We start from the raw sequence: 22,157 nt of genomic DNA on the forward strand, positions 1-22,157 counted from the left end.
GGAGAACACTGTATTGAAGATTAAATAAAGAGAAGAAGCCATCTAGCTACTAACTATGGACCCGTAGGTATGTGGTAAACTACTAATGCATCATCGGAAGGGTAGCATGGGTGATGTATAGCCCCTCCGTGATTGAATCCCCCTGTAGCAGAGTGACAAAAAATTCCTCCAGATGGGATCTTTCAATAACTTGAACTTGCGGTGGCGGAGAAAGTATTTCGTGGACTCCACTATTGGTTTCCTGATTTTAGAGAATTTATAGAAGTGGAGTTAGGTTAAATGGAGCCACATGAGCCCCACAACCCACTAGGGAACACCCTTCCCCCCAGTGCCTCGTGGGCCACTGATCCATTTTCTTGTCCCCAATCGAAGCTTCCAGGGTCTCTTATTACCAAAAAATATCCAAAAAGTTTTGTGCCATTTGGACTTCGTTTGGTACTGATATTCTGAAAACTAAAAACAGGCAAAAATCATCAACTGGCACCGGGCACTAAGTTAATAGGTTAGTGCCAAAAAAGATATATAATTGCTTGAAGGTGTATATAAAACATCCAAGATTGATACTATAATAGCATGAAACAATAAAAAATTATAGATACGTTGGAGATGTATCACACATCATTGGATAATAATATGTGGCATAAAGCAGCTTGTTCAAGTACGGATTATACCGGGGAGAAGAGGTATTACACCGCTGCATAGAGGGGGAGAGAGTTGGTGATGACGGCGGTGAAGTTGTTGGTGTAGATCGCCGTCATGATGGGAGGAGAGCCACCGGGAGAGAGGGGGAGAGAACCCCCCCCCCCCTCCTTCTTCTTCCTTGGACTCCCCCTAGATGGGAGGAGAGCCTCCCCTCTGGTCCAAGGTTTCCATGGCTACCTGATGAACCACAAGTATAGGGGATCTGTCATATTTCTTTCGATAAGTAAGACAGTCGAACGCAAGGAGGAGCAGAAGGAAATGACAATCGGTTTTCAGTAAGATATTCTCTACAAGCACTGAAATTATCGGTAACAGATAGTTCTGTCATAAGATAATTCGTAACGGGTAACAAGTAACAAAAGTAAACAAGGTGCAGCAAGGTGTCCCAATCCTTTTTGTAGCAAAGGACAAGCCTGGACAAACTCTTATATAAAGCAAAGCACTCCCGAGGACACATGGGAATTATCGACAAGCTAGTTTTCATCAAGCTCATATGATTCGCGTTCATTACTTTGATAATTTGATATGTGGGTGGACTGGTGCTTGGGTACTTCCCTTCCTTGGACAAGCGTCCCACTTATGATTAACCCGTCTCGCAAGCATCTGCAACTACAAAAGAAGAATTAAGGTAAACCTAACCATAGCATGAAACATATGGATCCAAATCAGCCCCTTACGAAGCAACACATAAACTAGGGTTTAAGCTTCTGTCACTCTAGCAACCCATAATCTACTTATTACTTCCCAATGCCTTCCCCTAGTCCTAAATAATGGTGAAGTGTCATGTAGTCGACATTCACATCACACCACTAGAGGAGAGACAACATACATCTCATCGAAATATCGAACGAATACCAAATTCACATGACTACTTATAGCAAGACTTCTCCCATGTCCTCAGGAACAAACTTAACTACTCACAAATCATATTCATGTTCATAATCAGAGGGGTATTAATATGCCTAAAGGATCTGAACATATGATCTTCCAGCGAATAAATTAACTAGCATCAACTACAAGGAGTAATCAACACTACTAGCAACCCACAGGTACCAATCTGAGGTCTTGAGACAAAGATCAGATACAAGAGATGAACTAGGATTTGAGAGGAGATGGTTCTGGTGAAGATGTTGATGGAGATTAACCCCCTCTCGATGAGAGGATCGATGGTGACGATCTCCCCCTCCCGGAGGGATGTTTCCCCAGTAGAAAAGCTCCACCGGAGCCATAGATTGGTTCCTCCAAGGTTCCGCCTCGAGACGGCGGTGCTTCGTCCTGAAAGCTTCCTTATGATTTTTTTCCAGGGCAAAAGACACCATATACCAGAAGATGGGCATCGGGAGGCTGCCAGGTGGCCCATGAGGCAGGGGGGTAGGGCGCGCCCTCCACCCTTGTGGACAGTGGGTGGCCCCCTCTGGTGCTTTCTTCACCCAATATTTTTAATATATTCCAAAACTGACTTTCGTGGAGTTTCAGGACTTTTGGAGTTGTGCAGAATAGGTCTCTAATATTTGCTCCTTTTCCAGCCCAGAATTCTAGGTGTCAGCATTCTCGCTCCTCATATGAACCTTGCAAAATAAGAGAGAAAAGGCATACGTATTGTGACATAATGTGTAGGAACAGCCCATAATGCAATAAATATCGATATAAAAGCGTGATGCAAAATGGACGTATCAACTCCCCCAAGCTTAGACCTCGCTTGTCCTCAAGCGAAAGCCGAAATCGAAAAATATGTCCATATGTTTAGAGATAGAGGTGTCGATAAAATAAAATACGGACATGAGGGCATCATGGTAATTCTTAGAACAACAACATATATATTGTCATATAATTTCTTATACTAAAGTAACAATCTATTCACAATGTAAAGTATGAAGCAGAAACTTTATTGAAAAGTAGCAAACTATAATCTCAGTCATTGAAGCAATTGCAATTTATCATAACATCGGAAAGAGTCAATATAAGAGCTTTTCAGCAAGTCCACATACTCAACTATCATTTTATCTTTCACAATTGCTAACACTCACACAATACTTATGGGTACGGAGTTTTAGTCGGAGACAGAGAAAGATAGGGGCTTATAGTTTTGCCTCCCAACCTTTTACCTCAAGGGTAATGTCAACAATAATTCTTTATGAAAACCTACATCCAATTGGGTATATATATCAGGATCTTTCCAACACATAGTGCTTTGCAGAGGAAAGGTGAAGATCACCATGACTCTTGTATAAGGGTAGAAGGTAAAAATAAAAGATAGGCCCTTCGCAGAGGGAAGCAGAGGTTGTCATGTGCTTTTATGGTTGGATGCACAAAATCTTAATGCAAAAGAACGTCAGTTTATATTGCCACTTGTGATAGGGACCTTTATTATGCAGTCCGTCGCTTTTATTTCTTCCATATCACAAGCTCGTATAAAGCTTATTTTCTCCACACTAATAGATCATACTTATTTAGATAGCAATTTTTATTGCTTGCAACAATGACAACTTACTTGAAGGAACTTACTCAATCCATAGGTAGATATGGTGGGCTCTCATGGCAAAACTGGGTTTAGGGATGTTTGGAAGCACAAGTAGTATCTCTACTTGGTGCAAATAATTTGGCTAGCATGAGGGGGAAGGCAAGCTCAACATGTTGGATGATCCATGACAATATAATTTATTTTGGATATAAGAAAACATAACCCATTGCGTTGTCTTCCTTGTCCAACATCAACTTTTTACCATGTCATATTTTAGTGAGTGCTCACAATCATAAAAGATGTCCAAGATAATATATTTATATGTGAAAACCTCTCTTTCTTTATTACTTCATATTTTTGGCTGATTCAGTTGGAACCGGCTGAAATTTGAACTGCGGGTGCTCCTAATCTTGCCCATTATTTTTGCTAAAAATAATTTTAGCTTCACAGGTATGCATTTCATCAAAGAATCGACAATAGCTTTGCATGATTCAAACCCTAGCCACGGATGGTCGCCGCAACGAAATAGGCCGGATTTTGAAAACATCATAAAATTCGAAAAAAATGGAGACCTCCGCGTCACATCTTCAATTCTGGCCTACCAACTAGCAAAAATATTAAACTTAGAATACCAATGTTTTGTTGAAAAGGTTCTAAAAAACGACCTACCATGAACGAAGATTCATGGCTTTCTAGCCAAACGAGCAATGCTATGGCCGCATTCGTTGAATAGTTTGTGATAATATGCCTGATACGTCTCCAACGAATCTATAATTTATGAAGTATTCATGCTGTTATATTATCATTCTTGGATGTTTTACAATCATTTTATAGCCATTTTATATCATTTTTTGGGACTAGCCTATTGACATAGTGCCCAGTGCCAGTTGTTGTTTTCTGCTTGTTTTTTACATCGCTGGAAATTAATATCAAACGGATTCCAAACGCAATGAAACTTTTTGTGGTTTTTTTCTGGACCACAAGACACCTGTTGGCCCAAGAAAGTACGTGAGGGGAGCTCCGAGTGGAGCACAACCCACTAGGGCGTGCCTTGGGGCCCAAGCGCGCCCAGGTGGGTTGTGCCCACCTCGGCCGCCTCCCGCACCGCCTCTTTGCTCCATAAATACTTTGATATTCCAGAAACCCTAAGGGAGTCGTCTAAAATAAATTCCAGCCGCCACAAGTTCCAGAACCCCCAGATCCAATCTAGACACCATCACAGAGGGGTTCATCATCCTCATATGTGCCTCTCCGATGATGCGTGAGTAGTTCATTGTAGACCTACAGGTCTATAGTTAGTAGCTAGATGGCTTCCTCTCCCTCTCTTGATTCTCAATACAATGGTCTCTTGGAGATTTATTTGATGTAACACTTTTTGCGGTGTGTTTGTTGGGATCTGATGTACTTTGAGTATATGATCAGATCTATGTTTTTATACATGAAAGTTATTTGAGTCTTTGATCTCTTATATACATGATTACTTATATCCTCGTATTTCTTCTTGGAATCTTTGGTTTAGTTAGGCAATCTAGATTGATTTTTCATGCCACGGGAAGAGGTGCTTTGTGATGGGTTCAATCTTACGATGCTTGATCCCAGAGACAAAAGGGGAACTGACACATATGTATCATTGCTATTAAGGATAACAAGATGGGGTCTATTTATACATAAATAGATCTTGTCTACATCATGTCATCGTTCTTATTGCATTACTCTGTTTCTCCATGAACTTAATACACCAGATGCATGTTGGATAGTGGTCGACGTGTGGAGTAATAGTAGTAGATGCAGGCAAGAGTCGGTCTACTAATCTTGGACATGATGCCTATATAATGATCACTGTCTGGATATCGTCATGATTATTTGAAGTTCTATCAATTGCCCAACAGTAATTTGTTTACCCACCGTATGCTATTTTTCTCGAGAGAAGCCACTAGTGAAATCTACAGCCCCCGGGTCTCTTCTTTATTATATTTGCCTTCGAGGTCTATTTTACTTTATTTTATTTTCAGATCTATTAATCCAAAAACACAAAAATACCTTGCTGCAATTTTTATTTATTTATTTTATCTCGCTTTCCCACGAGATCTATTTATCCAAACTACTACAATTTTACCTATCTTTTTACCCATGAGGGATTGGCAACCCCTCTCTTACGTCGGGTTGCAAGTATTTGTTCTTTGTGTGCAGGTGCTATTTACGAGGTGTTGCATGGTTCTCCTACTGGTTCAATAACCTTGGTGTCATCACTGAGGGAAATACCTACCTTTGCCGTGCTGCATCACCCCTTCCTCTTGGGAAATACCAAATTATTTCAAGCAACATCAAAAGGAATTTCTGGCGCCGTTGCCGAGAAGACATCATCAACATCTACCAGGTTCCTAATAACAAATCTCATCTCCTTGCAATTTACATTATTTGCCATTTGCCTCTCGTTTTTCTCTCCCCCACTTCACAAAAATTTGCCGTTTTATTCGCCGTCCTTTTCGTTTGCCATTTTCTCGTCAGATCTCATGTTGGCTTGTGCTGCCATGTGCCTTCTATTTGCTTTCATCTTTGATTGCTAAAAATCTATTGATATGGATCCTCATCCACTTGCTAATATTTTCAAAAGATCCAATTATGATGAACCAAATGATAGTGAATTAAGTTCACTAGATTATCTTTATAATGTTTTGGTTGATATTTATGAATCTGAAATTGTGATGAAGAGTTAAATGAAGGAATTTATAAAGTGATTTATGATAGCTCCTTGAATGAAAAGCATGATTGTAATAAATCCCGTGAATGTCCATTGTGTTAGTGATATGCAAAACCCCAAGCTTGGGGATGCTTGTTTTGCTATGTGCACTACTTATTGTAATGATCATGATTGGGGTGATAATGATTCTTATGATCTTGAAAATTTATTTAAACCCCATGATGAATATGCTTTGGATAATATTAAAAGTGGGTTTGGAAGAGTGCCAACTTTAGCCAAAAATAATCCCACTTATTTGGAGAGTGTTCAATCTTATGAAGTTTTTCATGAAAGTGGGATTGGAGAGGTCATGAATTTATTTGATGATAATCCCACTATTTTGGAAGAGTGTCAACTTTTTATGCATGTGGATCATAAAGAGAATATTGTTTATGATATTTATATTGTTGAATTTGGTTATGATCCTACATGTAATTATTACGAGAGAGGAAAATATGGTTGTAGAAATTTTCATGTTACTAAGTTACCTCTCTTCATGTTGAGATTGTCTATGTTTTATTCTTCTTCCTTGCAGTTGCTAGCTATTTGTTGTCTTGATAATTTGTTCGCTTATAAAATTCCTATGCATAGGATGTATGTTAGACTTAAGTGTGTTTGTCACATGTTATATGATCCTTCATTTGTGCTTTAATTCTTGTCTTTCATGTGAGCATCATTAAAATTATCTAGCCCTAGCTAGGGCCATAAAACGATAGTGCTTGTTGGGAGGCAACCAATGAATAAAATCATTTTCATCTTTTTCTTTCTGTTCTCGAGTGTTTGCACAATTATGCCTTTCTTATGATTGTGTTTTTGGTGTTTTAGTTAGTGTTTGTGCCAAGCAAAGCCTTTGGGATCATGTTGGGTGATAGTTGATTCAATTTTGTTGAAAAACATAAACTTTTGCGCTGAGAAAAATATTTTCTTAAACCACAGAAATGTGTTTTTGCTTTGAATTATTCAGACAAGATTGATATACAAATTTCCCACTTTTTCCTATTTTTTCAGAATTTGTGGAGTTACAGAAATATACAAAGTTCCATGATTACTACAGACTGTTCTGTTTTGGACAGATTCTGTTTTCGTTGTGTTATGTGCTGTTTTGATGATTCTATGGTTTCCTTTGAAGAGTTTTTGCCATGGAAAAGTTAAAATACAGTAGATATAATACAATAACAAAATATGAATGGGTTTGCAACAATACTTAAAGTAGTGATTTTCTTTCTTATACTAAGGGATCTCATGAAGGTTTTGTTGAGTTTTGTGTGATTGAAGTTTTCAAGTTTTGGGTGAGATTGCGATGGATGCAGGAATAAGAATTAGCAAAAGGCTATGATTGGGGATGTACGAGGCACCCCAAGATAATATCCAAGAAGTATCAAGCAACTAAGCTTGGGGATGCCCCCGACTGGCATCCCCTCTTTCTTCTAACAACCATCGGTATTTTACTTGAAACTATATTTTTATTCATCACATATTATGAGTTTTGCTTGGAGCGTCTTGTATGATATGAGTCTTGGCTTGTTTTGCTCTATGTTTGAAGTCATCTATACTTTCTGGACACACCTAGTTGAGGGAGCTAAAATTATTCTATGACTTGTTAGAATTGCTCCCTATGCTTCACTTAAATCTTTATGAGCTATGGAATTGCTCTAGTGCTTCACTTATATCTTTTTTTGGCACGGTGTGCTTTACTATTTTTCAAGAAATTATCTCTTGCTTCACTTAAATTATTTTGAGAGAAGAAAAAAATTTCATGCTCACATTGTTCACTTAGATTTGTTTGATCTATCAAAAGCAACATATGAAATTAGTCCCAAACTGATAGATATTCAAGAGGGATATAATTAAAACTTTCATGAACATCATTGGACAAAATAAACTTGATTCTTTGTAATAGTTTTGAGATATAATGATAGTGATATGTGAGTCACGTTGATGAGTAATTATGCCTTAGTAAGAATATTGGTGTTAAGGTTTTTGATTCCATATGCAAGCACGAAAGTCAATAGTTATGCAATGAAATTACATCCTACTTGTGGTGCATTATTAGGTGTTAGTTATGCTTAATGCTCGCTTATGAGATTTTTCGTTTCTTGGTTGGATGCCTCCCAATCTTTTGCTATCATTTGCACTAATTATGCTCACTACTTGTGCATCCAAAATACTTTAAATCAGTTTTTGCCACAAGAGTCCACTATACCTACCTATGTGCGGTATTTCCGTGTTGTTCTAAGCAAATTTGTATGTGCCATCTCTAATTTTAAAAATAAATTTATCTTTTGTGTGCTCGTACCGCTCATGAAATGGTAGGGGGTGGCTGACATATTTCCATGCTAGATGTGTTATTCTCAAGATGAGTGTTTATTCACTTGTCATTGCACGAGAGTACGACAAATGTATAAGGAATGCCCAGTCCCAAAATGAAAAAAATGTATTTATTTTATGTTGTCAAATAATAAATTCCTTGGAAAGTGTTGGTATGGAAGGCACTCGTGGATATGGTTAGCCATGAAAAGTGAAAGTATGGTTGAAAAAGGAATAAAGTTTATTTTCTGTTTGAGAACTGCCTATGATATATCTAGCATGGAAAGTATTGGGAACTACTCGATTGTTTTCGTTGACAGGAAAAGCATGCCACCCAAAATGTTTTATCTCTATCTTTTTTGCTTTGAGCTCTGGCACATCTACAAATCCCTACTTCCCTCTGCGAAGGGCCTTTCTATTTACTTTATGCAATTTTTATTTCACTTGAGTCTCCATCTTCTCTAATAAAGCACCAACTAAGAGGCACTATGATCGTACTTGAGCATTGGGTGTAGCTAATATGCTAGTGTGTTTCATGAATGGATCAATGATTGAGCATAATGGGCTAGGGATAATTTGCTTTAGTGTTGACATTTTGAAAGACATGGTTGCTTGTTGATATGCTTGAGTATTAAAGTCTTCATGTTAAAACTAGACTATTGCTTTGAATCATATAAAAGTCCAAATGTCCATGCTACAAAGAAAGTGATGAACATGTTAGGCAGCATTCCACATCAAAAATTCTGTTTTTATCATTTACCTACTCGAGGACGAGTAGGAAATAAGCTTGGGGATGCTGATACGTCTCCAATGTATACATAATTTTGATTGTTCCATGCTGTTATATAATCATTCTTGGATGTTTTACAATCATTTTATAGCAACTTTATATCAGTTTTTGGAATTAACCTATTCGCATAGTGCCGAGCGCCAGTTGCTGTTTTCTGCTTGTTTTTTACATCGCAGGAAATCAATATCAAACGGAGTCCAAACGCGGCAAAACTTTTTTTGGAATTTTCAGGACCAGAAGACACCTGTTGGGCAAGAAAGTACCTCAGGGGAGCTCCGAGGGGAGCACAACCCACCAAAGAGCGCCTGGGGGGCCAGGCGCGCCCAGGTGGGTTGTGCCCACCTCGGCCGCCTCCTGCATCACCTCTTTGCTCTATAAATACCACAATATTCCAGAAACCCTAGGGGAGTCGTCAAAAATCAATTCCAGCCACCGCAAGTTCCAGAACCACCAGATCCAATCTAGGCATCATCATAGAGGGGTCATCATCCTCATTGGTGCCTCTCCGATGATGCATGAGTAGTCCACTGTAGACCTACGGGTCCGTAGTTAGTAGCTAGATGGCTTCCTCTCTCTCTCTCTCTCTCTCTATCTTGATTCTCAATACAATTGTCTCTTGGATATCTATTTGATGTAACTCTTTTTGCGGTGTGTTTGTTGGGATTCGATGAATTTTGAGTTTTTGATCAGCTCTATGTTTTTATCCATGAAAGTTATTTCAGTCTTTTGATCTCTTATATGCATGATTACTAATAGCCTCGTATTTCCTCTTCGAATCTTTGGTTTAGTTAGGCCAACTAGATCGATTTTTCTTGCCATGGGAAGAGGTGCTTTGTGATGGTTCGATCTTACGGTGCTTGATCCCAGTGACAGAAGGGAACCGACACGTAGGTATCATTGTATTAAGGATAACAAGATGGGGTCTATTTCTTCATAAATAGATCTTTTCGACATCATGTCACTGTTCTTATTACATTACTCCGTTTCTCCATGAAATTAATACAGTAGATGCATGCTGGATAGCGTTCGATGTGTGGAGTAACAGTAGTAGATGTAGGTAGGAGTCGTGCCTATATAATGATCATTGCCTGGATATCGTCAAGATTATTTGAAGTTCTATCAATTGCTCAACAGTTATTTGTTTTCCCACCGTATGCTATTTTTCTCGAGAGAATCCACTAGTGAAATCTACGGCCCCCGGGTCTCTTCTTTATTATATTTGCCTTTAAGATATATTTTTATTTGCTTTCATTTTTTGATCTATAAATCCAAAAACACAAAAATACCTTGCTGCAATTTTTATTTATTTATTTTATGTCGCGTTCCCGTGAGATCTATTTATCCAAACTACTAGAATTTTACCTATATTTTTACCCGTGAGGGATTGATAACCCCTCTCTTGCGTCGGGTTGCAAGTATTTGTTCTTTGTGTGCAGGTGTTGTTTACGTGGTGTTGCGTGGTTCTTCTACTGGTTCGATATCCTTGCTCTCATCACTGAGGGAAATACCTACCGTTGTTGTGCTGCATCATCCCTTCCTCTTTGGGGAAATACCTACGTAGTTCAAGCAAACATCAATGCCCAAATTTGGCACATGGCTGCATTTGGGATGGCAAACAATGTTGCCAAAGCGAGGTTCCAACTTGTTTAACAAAAAAAATATTTTCTATTTTCTGAATGCTAAAAACATATGTTTTTCATGAAGCAGCTACAAAGAGAGTCATTCTAAATGGTGGCAACCCATGTCTATCTCAAAGTAGACCCTATTTTACGGACGGTCACCCAAAATCATGCATTTCCGACCCTCGTAGTCTCTCCCGGCAATTTAGACAACCTTTGGCCGATTCAGCTGGATCCGGCCAAAATTTGAACTGCAGGTGCTCCTTAGCTTGCCCATTATTTTTGGTAAAAATCAACTTTAGCTTCATAGGTAGGCATTTCATCAAAGAATCGACAACAACTTTGCATGATTCAACCCCTAGTCACGGACGGCCGCCGCGACGAAATCGGCCGGATTTTGAAAACACCGTAAATTTTTTAAAAAAATAAAAAAGGGGAGACCTACGCGTCACATCATCAAATGTGTCCTACCAACTAGCAAAAATATTAAACTTGGTATACCGATGTTTTCTTGAAAAGGCGTTCTCAAAAACGACCTACCATGAATGAAGATTCATTGCTTTCAAGCCAAACGAGCAATGATATGGCCTCATTCGTTGAATAGTTTGTGATAATATGCCCAAATTTGGCACATGCCTACAACTTGGGATACCAAACAATGTTGCGAAAGCGAGGTTCCAACTTGCTTCACAAAAAAACCATTTTCCATTTTCTTGAATGCTAAAAACATGTTTTTTTCATGAAGCGGCTAGAAAGAGAGTCATTCCAAATGGCGTCATTCTATGTCTATCTCAAAGGAGACCCTATTCTATGGACGGTCACGAAAAATCATGCATTTCTGGTCCTCATAGCTACTCCCAGCCATTCAGACAACCTTCAGCCGATTCAGCTCGAACCGGCTGAAATTTGAACTGCAGGTGCTCCTTAGCTTGCCTGTTATTTTTGCTAAAAAACATTTTTAGCCTCATGGGTAGGAAAAGGATCGACGACAGCTTTGCATGATTCAACTCCTAGCCACGGTCGGCCGCCGCGATGAAATTGGTCAGATTTTCAAAACACCATAGAAAATAAAAAAAATAAAAAATATTGGAGACATCTGAGTCACATCATCTAATGTGGCCTACCAACTAGTAAAAATATTAAAATTGGAATACCGATGTTTTCTTGAAAAGGTGTTCTCAAAAACGACCTACCATGAACAAAGATTCATGGCTTTCAAGCCAAACGAGCAATGATATGGCCGCATTCGTTGAATAGTTTGTGATAATATGCCCAAATTTGGCACATCCCTACATCTTGGGATTGTAAACAATGTTCCCAAAGCAAGGTTCCAACTTCTTTCACAAAAAAAAACATTTTCCATTTTTCGAATGCTAGAAACATGTGTTTTTCGTGAAGCTACTACAAAGAGAGTCATTCCAAATGGCGCCATTCCATGTCTATTTCAAACTAGACCCTGTTTTACAGACGGTCGCCAAAAATCATGCATTTCGGACCCTCGAAGCTACTCCCGGCCATTAAGATAACCTTTGGCCAATTCAGTTGGAACCGGCTGAAATTTGAACTATGGGAGCTCCTTAGCTTGCCCGTTATTTTTGTTAAAAATCAATGTTAGCTTCACAAGTAAGCATTTCATCAAGGAATCGACAACAACTTTTCATGACTCAACCCCTATCCACAAACCACCATCGCGATGAAATCGGCCGGATTCTCAAAACACTATAAAAATTAAAAAAAAATCAAAAAAAGGGGAGACCTATGCATCACATCCTCAAATAGTCCTTTCTCAAGACTTTCAATGATCCTCTCAAGACTTTCTTGGTTTTGAGTCAGGGTGGCTAGTCCTTTCTCAATTCTCACTGTGGCCTCAAGCAGATAGCTAAGCTGGTCCAGCTTGTTGTTCAGATTTATGGTTGAGACATCTGGAACCTTGGAAGTTTTTGCTGCCTCTGCTTTCTCTCTCATCTCCTAAGCTTCTATCGATGTAGGATGTGATGCATCCATGACAACAACATTGTCTTCAAAATCGGCCTCAGGGGAAGGTGCTCTCTGTCTAGAAGATATGTGCCTGTACCCATCTTGGAGTTGATGGGCATCTGAATGTGTGGGGCATATCCACATGACCTCTTCTGATCTTCTATAGTCCTCTTAATTGTTTAAACAATCAAGGTCATCACCTTGAACTTCGCTGGCACATCAAACATATGCAAAAAGTTGATCAAGTGCCCTCTGATCATCCTGTCATCTCCTGATTTGGGCAACAAAGTATGCCTCAATATAGTGTTGATAGTAGGCAGCCCGGACAACAGATAGTAAATGGATCCAAATTTGTGAGTCTCCAAAGCATCATCAGGAATTTCCTTGTACATGTGTGCCATGGAGTTATGGTCTTTCCTGGGCTTGGCATAAACATCTATGTCATTTTCAGATTCTTAAGGGGCATTGATCAACTTGGCCCACTCAACAATGGAGGATTGGTACCTAGTACTTTCAGTCATCCAAACTATCATACCATCTGGGTAAAAATGTGTAGTTGAATAAAATTGCATGACCATCTCATCATTCCATTTTGTCAGTTTCTGACCAACAAACTTGTCAACTCCATTCATCCTGAAGCTCTCATGAACTCCAAGGAAGTAATCAGCATTGTTATCAATATATTTCTAGTCCACCCATCTCATGTCACTGACTATGGGCTTCTTGTCCAAAAGAACTGTCTCATAGAAGTCCTGGTGCTCCTTGGTGTGAAACCTGTAATCCAGAACATTTCTTCTCCTTGTAGCATAGGGGTCTGACTGTCTCCACAGTCTGAAACCTGCATCTTTTCTCACTTTCATGTTCTCTACTACTGGATGAGTGTCATCATGATCTGGACTTTTTGGCTTGAGCTTCCTTAGCACTTGGGACTCATCATCTTCTTGAACTTCAGGCACTGGGGCCTTGTTCTTCTCTACGGCTGAGATATTTCTTGTGGGTCTCTTGGGTACTGTTGGCTTTGAAGCTTGAGTTGATGACTTGGGAGCTGTCTTGGGCTTGGATGGAGCAGCCCCGGACTTGATAGCATCTCCCATTTGCTTCCAGGTATTGGCAGGAGGTGCAATGGGCTCTTCCTCCTCCTCTTCATCAGATTCCCTGACCATAGATGGCTTGCCAATAACTTTGGCCATAGTCTTCTTGACTATTTCTTTCCTTTTCTTTCTTCCATTCCCTGACCATAGATGGCTTGACAATAACTTTGGCCATAGTCTTCTTGACTCTTTCTTTCCTTTTATTTCTTCCAGTAGCCTCTTCTTCTCTTGGTTCAGCAGTTGCTTGAGTTGAGGCTCTAGCTTTGGACATAAGAATTCTCTTGGCAGGAGCTTTGTTTTTCAAGCCAGGCCTAGTGGATGCACTTGTACCAAATTCCTTCTTGAAAACCTTCTTCTTTGAAGTGACTTCCTCATCAACCACAAAGTCCTCATCCTCTCAATCTGAGGTTTTCTTGTTCCTCTGCCTGGCACTGGCCTTTGGAAGATTGCTTGGAGTACTTCTACTTCCTTCATCAAAGCTGCTGTTTGAGGGACTAGTGCCCTCACTCATATTTACGTGCTCCTCATTTGTTCTGGCTATCACTTTGGTCAGACATCTCTGACACTGAAAGCTGACCCTGTGAATAGATAAGTTGAGATAGAGTAGATGAGAATCACAAAGCATAACCATTTTGCAAAATAAGTGAGTCAAAAACTTAGTTTTAGTTTTCTACAGAAAGCATTTCGGAGCTACCGATATTACAAACTCGGTGACACCGAAGCAGTTCTAGAGTCTAAACATGCAAGATCGGTCAGACCAAGATGCAGTTCGGTGACTCCTAGTTGCTAGGGTTCCACAGAGAGATGAACTAGGTCACACCGATTGGTATGTTTTGGTCACACCGAAAAATACTTGTGATATGGCCTGAGTCAAATCGATGAGACCAAAATCCTAATATCGGTCAGTCCGAGATGAGTTTCGCGGAAACCTAAACCTAAATTTTTGCATCAAATCTAATCTAACAGAGTTTGCAGTGGATAGAGTAGTTTCAAATGTGGAAAGAATATAGGCATTGATCTTTGTGCTCGGAATCGGAGATGGGATGGGACAAAGGGATGAGTTCATACCCGAACTTGGCAACCCGCTACGGTGACAACGACGGCAAAGATTCCCGTTGACGGTGACAAAGACCAACGGCAGGAGGTCGCTTGCAATGAGAAGATGATCTGGAGTCCTCGAGTCGGCAAAGCTGGACAGGAACGGGCAAAGCGTTTGGAGGAATTTCCAAATTTTAAGCCCGTGGGTATATACCAGAATCTGTCAGTGTGACCGAGTGGAATGACTCGGTGGCACCGAGACGCAGAATCACAAGAAGCTACTGCAACTCGATGTGACCGAAAGAATCAAATCGGTTGCAACGAGATTAAAACCTAGATCAACTTAATGAACTCGGTGTGACCAAAAGGATCAAATCGGTTGCAACGAGATTAAAACCTAGATCAACTTAATGAACTCGGTGTGACCGAATGGGATGAATCGGTCAGACCGAAATGCACTAAGAACTTTTGGAAGTTAAGTCTATGATGAATCGGTGGCTCCGAGTGCTCCTCACTCAGAGGGTCCGAATATGTCTTGATCAAACTTTGTGATGTTGCATGAATAGAGTTTGAGATGAGAAAAGCATAGATAGCTAGAGGGAGTACTTAGGCATTCTTGTCCATTCATTTGGCAAAAAGAAAAGCCAAACAATCAAAGCAACAAATGGATGTCTTCGAATGGAGAAAATATGCAACTAACATGCTCACACAATAAGATAGCAAATGAACATGTGGCAAAACATGCACACACACTCTAGCATCTATCAAACAATTGGCGATGACTAGGTAACCTATATATGAGTATATTGACTTAGGAGTCAAATGAGCACATTTGATCATAGGTCATACTCATTGTTTAAGCACAAGTGGGGTTACCACTTTTACATAAAGCATTGTTTTGTTCTCACCATTAGACTTGCTTTAGCTCAATTCTTAGAGTAAAGCTCCCCCTAGATGTGATATCCCCTTTTAGAGGGATGAACTAACCTTGGGTTTTGTCGAGGATGACTTCATGTAGATGTTGAAGATGTGGATGCTCAATGTTGATGTAGATCATTTGGAGCAATTCATTGGAGTGAGTTGCGCTTTCAATACCTACATGGGCTAGTCGCACAAGGAACAAACAAGGATATCCATAGACATAGAATGAAGTAAACATATGATGATGTCCATGAAAACATTTGGTTACCTTATCCCTTGACTTACCAACAAGAGGGTTTGTGACTCCTTGAAGTAGTGCAAGATGTGGTAGTTGATTGGACTTGTCCTTGCCAATATGAATATGACACTACGGGAAACAGATAATTTGCCGTCTGTGAATCACAGACGGCAAAGACCTAAATCCAGACGGCAAAGATTTTGCCGTCAGGAAGCAGACGGCAAACTCAGATGGCAAAGATAAGTCGGCAAAGAATAGTTTGTCGTCAGCTTTTCATCAGGAAGACGGCAAAGACTTTGTCGTCACCCAAATACCAGTCACAGACGGCAAAGAAACTTCTTTGCCGTCAGCCAAAAGACAATCTTTGCCATCAGCCAATCTACTTTACATACGGCAATTTTTTTTAAATATAAAAAAATTCACAGGACCGCTAAACATCAAAAGATTTTCCCTGGCATTCTTTATAGGTCGTTTTACACAACAAAACTATCATAGTTGGTTCTCATAACACAACATATATAATTTTTTGATGGTGAAATACAATTCCATTGACCATTGTTGTTCTAAAACAACATCACAATATCCATCAACACTTGTTGTTCTAAAACATCATGAATGAATTTCACAATACAAGGCTGTTTCGTTTCACAAGATAAATAGATTACACACGGATGGATTACACAGAGTAGACACAAATGAATTAGTACATAGATTACAACAGGGATATCTCTCAAAATACAAAAGAATGCAATAGGGATGGGGCTCAATGCGTCCGTCGCTGCGCCGGAGCTTGCCACTGGTGCGGTAGTGTAGCATCGAGGGATGGGGCTAGGGGCCGGCAGGGGCGAAGCGGGACGGGGCGGGCTTGGCGGCGGCGGAGGCAGAGAAGGAAGGGGCCGGCGGCCGACGAGGGACGGGGCCGGCGCCGGCAACCGACAGGGGCGCCGGCAACCGTGGCAGCCGGCAACAGGGGCCGGGGAAGGCGAGCGAGTCCGTGGCCGGAAGGCGAAGTGGGGTCGCCGGTGTACTATTTCTGTAGTCTGGATCGAGGGGGAGAGAGAGGTACGAGAGAGAGAGAGAGAGTCGTGGTGGGTGGGGTGGAGGATAAGGTCGTCATGGGTCTGGGGCATGGCGCAGGGCATGTGGGCCGTGGGCGTTGGGTAGGGATAAGATGGATGTGTGGACCGGATTCTGCCATGTCACCGATCCAAGTGATGGATCCGTGGGCTGTGTTTCTTCTTTCCGTCTGTGTTTTTATTTACAGACGGCAAAGTACCCTACTTTGCTGTCTGCAAATAAACACGCAGACGGTAAAGACTTTGCCCTCTGCATTTTATATTACACGCGGTGGGGTCGGGCGTGGGTGGTGGAGGAGAGTGCTAGGGGCTGCCACGTCATCGATCCAGGTGATCGATCTGTGTGGTGTGTTTCTGATTTGCCGTCTGCGTTTTGTTTTACAGACGGCAAACGACATACTTTGCCGTCTGTAATAAAAAATACAGACGGCAAAGTCTTTGCCGTCTGTATATTTTATTACAGACGGCAAAGTATATATTTTGCCGTCTATAAAACAAAAAGACAAACGGCAAAGACTCTTTGCCGTTTACAATAAAAAACGCAGATGACAAAATACATTTTTGCCGTTAGTCATTCTTTGCCGTCAGCAGCTGACGGCAAATGTGCTCTTTGCCGTCTGGCCTGATGAAAAGCTGACGGCAAAGATGCCTACTGACGGCAAACTAGCTGTTTCCCGTAGTGTGAGTGAAGTATGTTGGCGGAGTCACCCTTAAGAACTCTCTAGTTCTTCTTCTTTGGGATCCACATCAACTTGATGGTAATCCTTGGGGTTGTAGTAGTACTTGATGAAGTAGAACTTGATGTAGTCTTGGGAACCCACTTGACCAAGGCCTTTGGAGCTTCTTCAAATGCATCAGTTTCCTCTTTAAGATTGTCCTTGCCTTTTAGCTTGTGGTCTTGTGGTGGAAGATCATCTTGAGCTTGTGTTCCCTTGGAGGAAGTAGGGTCATACTTCTCATGTTGAGGAACAAACTTCATCTTGGGTATTGTTCTTCTTCCAACTCAACTCCATTGGCATTGAACTTGCGTTCAAAACCAACACCTTGATTCTTCTGGTGCCTTCCTTGCTTGCGTACAATTTCCTCAAATTGCTTATTTTCGGTAAGGCTCTTGCAAACACCTTTCTCTATAATTCCCTTCAATAAGCTATTTTCTTGCTCAAGTGTAACTTGGCCAAGAGAATCATTAGTGGAATCAAGATAACTACTAGAATCAACATTATTGGAATTAGCATGATTATTGTTACTACTAGAAGAAGAATCTTTCTTACTCTTGTTGCTAGATTTTACTTGTGGCATGTAAGTAGACAAGAGTAAATGCTTGGCAATCTAAGAAGAACTTTTCTTCTGAAGATCATCATTGATTGCTTTTAAGAATCAATGCTCTTGCTCTAAGTTAGCTTTTCGAAGCATAGCTTCTCATGAGTTTTTAAATATTCTCGATGATCTTCCATAGTAGTTTCATGAGTGATGTCTAATATGCAACTTTATTCTTGTAGACACGTGTTGGGCCTCCAAGCGCAGAGTTTTTTAGGATAGTAGCAATTTCCCTCAAGTGGATGACCTAAGGTTTATCAATCTATGGGAGGCGTAGGATGAAGATAGTCTCTCTCAAGCAACCCTGCAATCAAATACAAGAAATCTCCTATGTCCCCAACACACCCAATACAATGGAAAATTGTATAGGTGCACTAGTTTGGCGAAGAGATGATGATAAAAGTGTATTATGGATAGTATATATGAGTTTTTTGTAGTGTGAACTATAAAAAACAGCAAGGTAGTAAATGGTAAAACGGAGCACAAACGGTATTGCAATGATGTAAAATGAGGCCTAGGGTGCATACTTTCACTAGTGCAATTTCTCAACAATGCTAACATAGTTGGATCATATAACCATCCCTCAAAGTGCGATGAAGAATCACTCCAAAGTTCCTATCTAGCGGAGAACATAAGACGGAATTGTTTGTAGGGTACGAAACCACCTCAAAGCTATTCTTTCTGTTTGATCTATTCAAGAGTTTGTACTAAAATAACACAGAGCTATTCTTTCCGTTCGATCTATCCTAGAGTTCATACTAAAATAACACCAAAGCAAATTTAGATTTATAATATTCAATCCAACATAAAGAACTTCAAAGAATACCCCAAGATTTCAACCGGAGAAACAAAGACAAAAATGTGCATCAACCCCTACGCATAGATTACCCCAATGTCACCTCGGGAATCCGCAAGTTGAGTGCCAAAACATATATCAAGTGAATCAATAAGATACCCCATTGTCACCACGAGTATTCAATTGCAAGACATATATCAAGTGTTCTCAAATCCATAAAAGTATTCAATCCGATAACAATGAAATCTCAAAGGTAAAAACTCAATTCATCACAACAAGATAGAGAGGGGAAAACATCATATGATCCGACTATATTAACAAAGCCCGTGATACATCAAGACCGTGACATCTCAAGAACACGAGAGAGAGAGAGAGAGAGAGAGAGAGAGAGATTTTAAATAGATAGCTACTAGTACAAACCCTCAGCCCCGAGGGTGCACTACTCCCTCCTCATCGTGGTGGGCACCGGGATGATGAAGATGGCTACCAGTGATGAAACCTTAGGTCATCCACTTGACGGAATTGCTATATTCCTACAAAACTCTACGCTTGGAGGCCCAATACGAGTCTACAACAAGAAGTCGTATAGTAGACATCAAGATCTTCTCTGGCGACGTTGTCGGGGAGGTGAGTGCTTGAAGGTATATCTTTAGATCTTGCAATTGAATCTTTAGTTCCTTGTTTTATCACTAGTTTGGTTTATAAAAGGAAACTACAAAAAAATTGGAATTGAGGCTGCCTCATATTCTTCGTCTTTATCATGTCTTTCTTAAAAATGATGGATCAGAAAATTGTGCTCAATTGATAGAAGAAGAATTCAACAAAATGTTTGGCATAAAATTCATAAGTGATAAGCATGATTGCAATTTTGTTAGTATGAATTCTATGAGTATCCAAAACACTAATGATGATTACACTAGTCATGAAAAAAATGTTTCTTATAAGCATGTCATTTTTTTCGAGTGCATGAAATTTGTGAAGAGATGCCTTATTGCCGGTGCACTAAGAACCGGGTCCTTAGTAGCCCAGAATTATGGACAGGCAGTGGTGGTTCCCCGACAACTGGGTTTGTAGCGACCAGACCTCAAACAGTCTACTCTCTATGCATCAGTGTCATCCCTGCATCGGTAATGCTGACACACATAGTACTTGAGGATTTATAACAGAGTTTCAATCACGCACTTGTTACATCGAATGTCTCAAAAGAGAACTTATTACAATAATATGGCTTAAGGCCATCTAAATAAGATAACAACGGAAGGCTTGGAAGATAAAGTGAGTCCATCAACTCCAACGACATAGCTGAGTGAACGACAACGACCTATGGCACCTTACTCAGCGTCTGAAAAGTCTGCAACATGATATGTTGCAGCCCGAAATGGGTCAGCACATGGAATATGCTGGCAAAGTAACACATAGAGTAATGAACAGAATAAATGCTATCACTACATGCATATATGGCTGGTGGGAAGCTCTATGGTTAAAGTTTTTGCATAAAGCCAATTTTTTCCTACAACAAAGGAATAAATTTTATTTAACTATCATGGTGGTTGATAAACATTGAGAAGGTTCCTCCAACTCAATCCGAATTAAGCAATATCAGTTAACCCAACAAATTAATTTAGAGTGATGAGATCAACATGATAAGCCAAGAACCAGATACTCAAGATGTCCATAACCGGGGACAGGGCTAACCATGATTAGTTTGTACACTCTGCAAAGGTTTGCACACTTTTCCCCACAAGACTCGATCTCCTCCATTGGATTTCTCGCACTACATGGTGTTTGAGAAACGTATGACCGAGACACAGTCTTTCAGAAACATTAACTCTTTACTCTGGGTGGATAGTTACACCTACTTTCCCCTACATCTGCTAGCCCACCACTGAAAGAGGTCATGCAACATACTCAACTATGCTAGAGCCCATAATAGCTTGTGGCTGCACACGGAATTTTCTAGCATGAATAATCTTATGATCCCTTTGAGCATGGCTGGCATTCCATAGGGTAATCACACGGGTACTCCGGGATTCCCTTAGGCAACACTGGATTCTCCAGGTGCCCTGACAACCACTTTGTACTCCAGGGTGCCTCAACCAATCAACCCAGATGTGTATTTAAGTAGCCACCTTAAGTTTACCATTAATTAACAATACTCACATCTGTCATGGATACACTCACCCAATCCACGTCTACGAGCATGGCATAGCAATCCTGAGCATAACGTAGAAGTAACTCCCAAAGGTTTGATAATAAAAGGGCAATAGGTTGTACCTCATCATCTACTTCCCAAACCCACATGTTATTCGAATCCTAACCATGCAATGTTTGTGGATTGAGACTAATGCATAAAAACTGGGTAATAAAGGGATATGATCAAAGTGTTACTTGCCTTGCTGATGATCTGCAAAACCTAGAGACTCGTAGTAGCACGCTTCACACTCCGGGAATTCTGTTGCACACAAACAATAGCATACATAAGCACTCAACTAGAAGCACGGGTAAAACTCAAATAAGAAGATCTAACCAGAAAGTTCAATTGAAGAACTCCGGTTTGCAAAAAGAATCAAATCAAACAGAGCAACGAAACTCAAACTATGAAAGAAACAAGATTCGTTTACTAATCTGGACTAAAGTCAAATTTTACAGTACCAAAATCATGTTCAAGTTGGTTAAACAGAAAGAGGGCTTCAATACAAAGATCTAGGCGCTTGTTTCATCTGATTTGGATAAACGAGCGAAAAGATAAACTAGATCGAAGATCAGGGCAGAAATCACGATCGAAAATAGTCGCGGATGAACCGTGGTAAATAAAACGAGACGAACAGGCTAATGAACGAACGTTCGCTGTCTGCAACTAACTGATGAACAATGTTTGTTAAAACGAACGTACGGACGAACGTCCGCTGAATAACTAAACCGAAAAAACGAACCGATCTAATTAAAAAAACTAGATCTAGGGTTTAAAAAAAACCAAACGGTTTTTCTGAAAAAACGACGAACGGCGGCGGTGGCGTCGGGTACCTCCGGTGAGGTCGAGCGGGGTGGCGGGGCTCCGGCGGGGTGAGTGGCAACGACGGCGCG

The sequence above is a fragment of the Triticum dicoccoides genome, chromosome 4B, assembly GCF_002162155.2.
Source record: "Triticum dicoccoides isolate Atlit2015 ecotype Zavitan chromosome 4B, WEW_v2.0, whole genome shotgun sequence".
NCBI lineage: Eukaryota > Viridiplantae > Streptophyta > Magnoliopsida > Poales > Poaceae > Triticum > Triticum dicoccoides.